Below are 5,323 nucleotides of genomic sequence, written 5' to 3' on the forward strand. Positions count from 1 at the left end.
CTGTCCAATAGAATTTTCTACAATGCAAATTGTATAACTGAGAAAATGAAATTTAAATTTAATTTAAATAGCTACATTCACCTACCACTTAGTGTATTGGATAGCATAGTCTTCCATAAACATTATTTATTTAAGTTTCAAAATTTTTGAAAATGAGGTGCCTCTGACTCACGCAAAACTTATAAAATCATATCTTGTTTAGCATGGGGGAATGTATTTTTTAAAAGCTCTCTACATGATTCTTATTATACACTAAGCTGGTCTTAGATGATTACTTTCATATCAGGAATAATGAAAATAAGGCTTGGAAGGTGAACGACCTTGTGTTCTACTAGGCCTTAATGCAAACTCAGAAACAGTGGATTACTGTATATACATTAGAAGAAATTTGACTAGAAAATATTGAGCCAATGTGACCATCTCCTGCCTTGTCTCAGGTAGACAGAGCCTGTCAATCACTAAGATATTTTTTTTGTATTTTTCTGAAGCTGGAAACGGGGAGAGACAGACAGACTCCCATATGCGCCCGAACGGGATCCACCCGGCACGCCCACCAGGGGCGATGCTCTGCCCACCAGGGGGCGATGCTCTGCCACGACCAGAGCTACTCTAGCACCTGGGGCAGAGGCCAAGGAGCCATCCCCAGTGCCCGGGCCATCTTTGCTCCAATGGAGCCTTGGCTGCAGAAGGGGAAGAGAGAGACATAGAGGAAGGAGGGGGGGGTGAAGAAGCAAATGGGTGCTTCTCCTATGTGCCCTGGCCGGGAATCGAACCCGGGTCCCCCGAATATCAGGCCGACGCTCTACCACTGAGCCAACCAGCCAGGGCAATCACTAAGATATTTTAACCAATTCATAAGCAGAGTCTTTCTCAACAAAAGTTTTAGTAACCCCTATGGATCAATCCTAGAGAAGAAGCATATTTGCCATCTAGAATAGATCAAGTGTCTACAAACATTTTCTGTGGAGGGCCAGCTAGTAAATATTTTAGTTGTGGTCAATATGCTCTTTGTCACAACTACTCAATCTGATACTGTAGCATGAAAGCTGTCATAGAGAGTAAATAAATAATAGGTGTGGCTGGTTTGTAATAAAACTTTATGAAAGATAAAATTCAAATTTTATGTAATTTTTCATATAATGAAATATATTTTCAACCATTTAAAAATATAAAAACTATTCTCAGTTCTTAGACATGAATAAAAAGGTATTGGGCTGGATTTCATCCCAGACAGACAGTACAGTGTGTCTGTAAAGTCATGGTGCACTTTTGACTGGTCACAAGAAAGCAACAAAAGATCTTAGAAATGTGAAATCTGCACCAAATAAAAGGAAAACCCTCCCAGTTTCTGTAGGATGATGTGGCAGCATGTGTGCATGCACAGATGATGACATAACATCGTGTATACAGCGAAGAAGCCCACAGCCATGCCAGTCGAGATGTGGATGGTACAGAGGAAAGTTCAGTGTGTTCTGTGGCTCACTAAATTCAAATCCGTGACCAAAGTGCAACGCGAATATCGGTGCGTTTATAAGGAAGCGCCACCACATAGGAATAACATTACTCGGTGGGATAAGCAGTTGAAGGAAACCGGCAGTTTGGTGGAGAAACCCTGTTCTGGTAGGCCATCAGTCAGTGATGAGTCTGTAGAGGCTATATGGGATAGCTACCTAAGGAGCCCTAAAATATCTGTGCATGCATGTGCTCGATAATTAAACCTAAGCAAGACTACAGTTCATAAGGTGTTAAAGAAATGTCTCTGTTTTACGAGGTACAAATTGTGGCTGTTGCATGCTATCAAACCAGCGGATAGACCCACACGATGCACGTTTGCTACAGATATGCCTCATGAGATTGACAATGATGCAAGATTTTTGCAGAAGATTGTGTTTAGTGATGAGCTGACCTTCCATATCTGTGGACAAGTTCATTGCCATAACGTCCGAAAATGGGCTGCTGAACATCTTCATGCCTACGTTGAGTACAAATGTAACACCCCTAAAGTGAATGTATGGTGTGGCCTGATCCATGATAAGGTGATAGGTCCATTGTTTTTTGCGGAGCAGTCTGTGATGGCAAAGTCCTATCTTCACATGTTGGAATTGTATGCAGTGCCATAATTTCCAGAAGGTGTCATCTTTCAACAGGATGGCACTCCTCAACACTACGCCACCATTGTTTGTGAGTTTCTGGATAGAACATTCCCCCGGCAGTGAATAGGCAGGGGTTCTGTCAAGCCATGGCCACCACGATTCTTGGATCTGATGCCCTTGGACTTTTACTTTTGGGGTTATGTGAAGCAACATGTGTACATTGAACATATCAACGACATTAATCACTTAAAACAGAGAATCATAGACGTTATTCACTCTGTTACACCAGACATCCTTACCTGTGTGTGGCAGAAACTTCACTATTGTTTGGAAGTGTGTAGGGCAACAAATGGAGCCCACATCAAACTGCACTGAATAGGTATGAAACTGGGAGAGTTTTCCTTTTATTTGGTGCAGATTTCACATTTCTGTCATCTTTTGTTGCTTTTCTGTGACCGGTCGAAAGTGCACCCTGACTTTATAGACACACTGTAGTTTACCAACCATCATCTGAAAGATAGCTAAGGCCTGACCAGGCAGTGGCGCAGTGGATAGAGCATCAAACTGGGATGCAGAGAACCCAGGTTTGAGAACTTGAGGTCGCCAGCTTGAGCGTGGGCTCATCTGGCTTGAGCAAAAACTCACCAGCTTGGACCCAAGGTCACTGGCTTGAGCAAGGGGTTACTCCATCTGCTGAAGGCCCATGGTCAAGGCACATATAAGAAAGCATTCAATGAACAACTAAAGTGTCACAACGAAAAACTGATGATTGATGCTTCTCATCTCTCTCTGTTCTTGTCTGTCTGTCCCTGTCTATCTCTCCCTCTATCTCTCTGTCTCTGTGAAAAAAAATAATAAAAATAAAATAAAATAAAAGATAGCTAAGGTCTCTTATTTCTAATATTCTATGAGTCAATGACTTTTGCTATACATTTATTGGAGTAAAATATTAGTAAAATATATTTTGGCTCTTTTTATCTCTTTATAATATTAGTATCTGCACATTTCAGTATATATAACAGACATAATACTGATCATTTCTCTTTTTTTGTATTTTTTTTGTATTTTTCTGAAGCTGGAAACGGGGAGGCAGTCAGACTCCTGCATGCGCCCAACCGGGATCCACCTGGCACGCCCACCAGGGGGCCATGCTCTGCCCATCCGGGGTGTCGCTCTGTCATGACCAGAGCCACTCTAGTGCCTGGGGCAGAGGCCAAGGAGCCATCCCCAGTGCCCAGGCCATCTTTTGCTCCAGTGGAGCCTCTGCTGCGGGAGGGGAAGAGAGAGACAAAGAGGAAGGAGAGGGGGAGGGGTGGAGAAACAGATGGGCGCTTCTCCTGTGTGCACTGGCCAGGAATCGAACCCAGGACTTCCACACTCCAGTCCGACGCTCTACCACTGAACCAACCGGCCAGGGCCATTTCTTATGACAAGATCTTTACAACGTTGAGATTTTAAAGTAAAATTTTACTAAATTTATTTCAAAGTGCCAATCAAATTTTTATTTCAACAAAATAGATCAACAAAGGTTTTCATTTGAAAAAATTCTAGTCATAGTATTTAAAAATTTTTGTATTTATATCTATATTGCAATTATGTTTTAAATTAGAACAATATCTATTTCTACAACTCACCTACTGATTTTAGATAACATTTAACCTCAGTGCATATTAAAGTGGATAAGCAACAAAAGCAAAAGCTTTTCATAGACTTGCTGAGAGATCATTGTAGGGATACCTCCAAATATTAACTCCTATCACCCGATCACCTCCACTTTCCACTTTACCCTCCCAAGTCACTCATGTTTCTAGATCAGAACATTTTATTTGTGACTAAAGTTCTGAGGCTGGGAACAACATTTACTTCACATTTTGCAAACACCTACAAACTTTATGCTTTGGTTATTTTATTGTTATTATTATTATTATTATAGTCTCCACCTACATTTTATATTTTTCAAATTTAATTTATGTCAAGATAAAACAATTAAATATCAATATGTGATTCTTATGCATTCAAAATTTTTAGATAAAAGTATTTCACTCTTTTGCATTATTATAGATTTAAAGTTTTTGTTTTGTTTTTATTTCTTTTTAGCTAAAGACTTAAAACACATATTAAAAGGTCAACAATAGTAATTTATGTCGAGTGTCTTCTTTTGAAAACTTATATTTTCTTTTTTAAATTTATTTTTTATTTCTTAAAGATTTATTTATTGATTTTAGAAAGAGGAGAAAGAGAAAGAAAGGGGGTGAGGAGAAGGAAACATCAACTCATACTAGTTGCTTCTCATATGTGCTTTGACTGGGCAAGCCCAGGTTTTCAAATCAGTACCCTCAGCATTCCAGGTTAACACGTTATCCACTGTGCCACCACAGGTCAGGCAAATACCAACTCTTATTTTCTTAACTTTGAGACTTAAACTCTAATTTTATGTTGCTAATTTTCTTTTTATATGTACTACTATTTTGAAAGCTATTTCAAATATTTTCTCTGCCCACCCTAGCAGGATAGCTTGGTTGGTTAGAGTATCAACCCAAAATACAGAGGTTGTTGGTTCAATTTCAGGTCAAGGCACATACAGGAACAAATCAATGTTCCTCTCTCTCTCTCTCTCTCTCTCTCTCTCTCTCTCTCTTTTTTCCTTCTTTTCTCTTGCTAAAATCAATTTTAAAAATGTTTTTTAATCTCCTCTACCTAATGCACATGATTTTAACGTATTTAATAAATTCTTGTTTTCAAATAAAATTACGAGCAACCTCTAACTAGGTTGTTAATTACTATTCTGGGGGCAAGAATGTAGCATTGTCAGTATAACTAAAAAATAAAACCAGCCCTAGTCAGATAGCTCAGTTGGTTAGAGCATCGATCAGATGTGCAAAGATTATAGGTTCTATCTGTGGTCAGAGCACATACAGGAACAGACCGATGTTTCTGTCTTTTGTCTCTCCCTCTCTTTTCACCTCTCTCTAAAATCAGTAAATAATTTTTTTAAAATACACAAAGCAAAGTTACCTATAGATTTTAAAATGAGTAAACCAAAATTAGTTTGTTTTCAAAATAAAAAAAACATTTTATGTATGCATATTATTCAGCATTTTTCTTAAGTAAAATTTTCTAAAGGACTAAAGATGCTAAAGCATAGAAAAATCTTCATTAACAGAAAAATACAGACACAATACTCCTCTCCTTCTCTATAAATTCCAAATACAAAAATACTGTACTTAAGC

General features: G+C 38.7%; 1 non-coding gene across 1 annotated transcript; it reads right to left on the reverse strand.

The window, feature by feature from the left end:
* Window positions 1-752: 752 nt before the first annotated feature.
* TRNAI-GAU (transfer RNA isoleucine (anticodon GAU)) lies at window positions 753-828 on the reverse strand. The gene has a single exon. It is a non-coding gene; the product is annotated as a tRNA-Ile (tRNA).
* Window positions 829-5,323: the final 4,495 nt, after the last annotated feature.

The sequence above is a fragment of the Saccopteryx bilineata genome, chromosome 4 (assembly GCF_036850765.1).
Source record: "Saccopteryx bilineata isolate mSacBil1 chromosome 4, mSacBil1_pri_phased_curated, whole genome shotgun sequence".
Lineage (NCBI taxonomy): Eukaryota > Metazoa > Chordata > Mammalia > Chiroptera > Emballonuridae > Saccopteryx > Saccopteryx bilineata.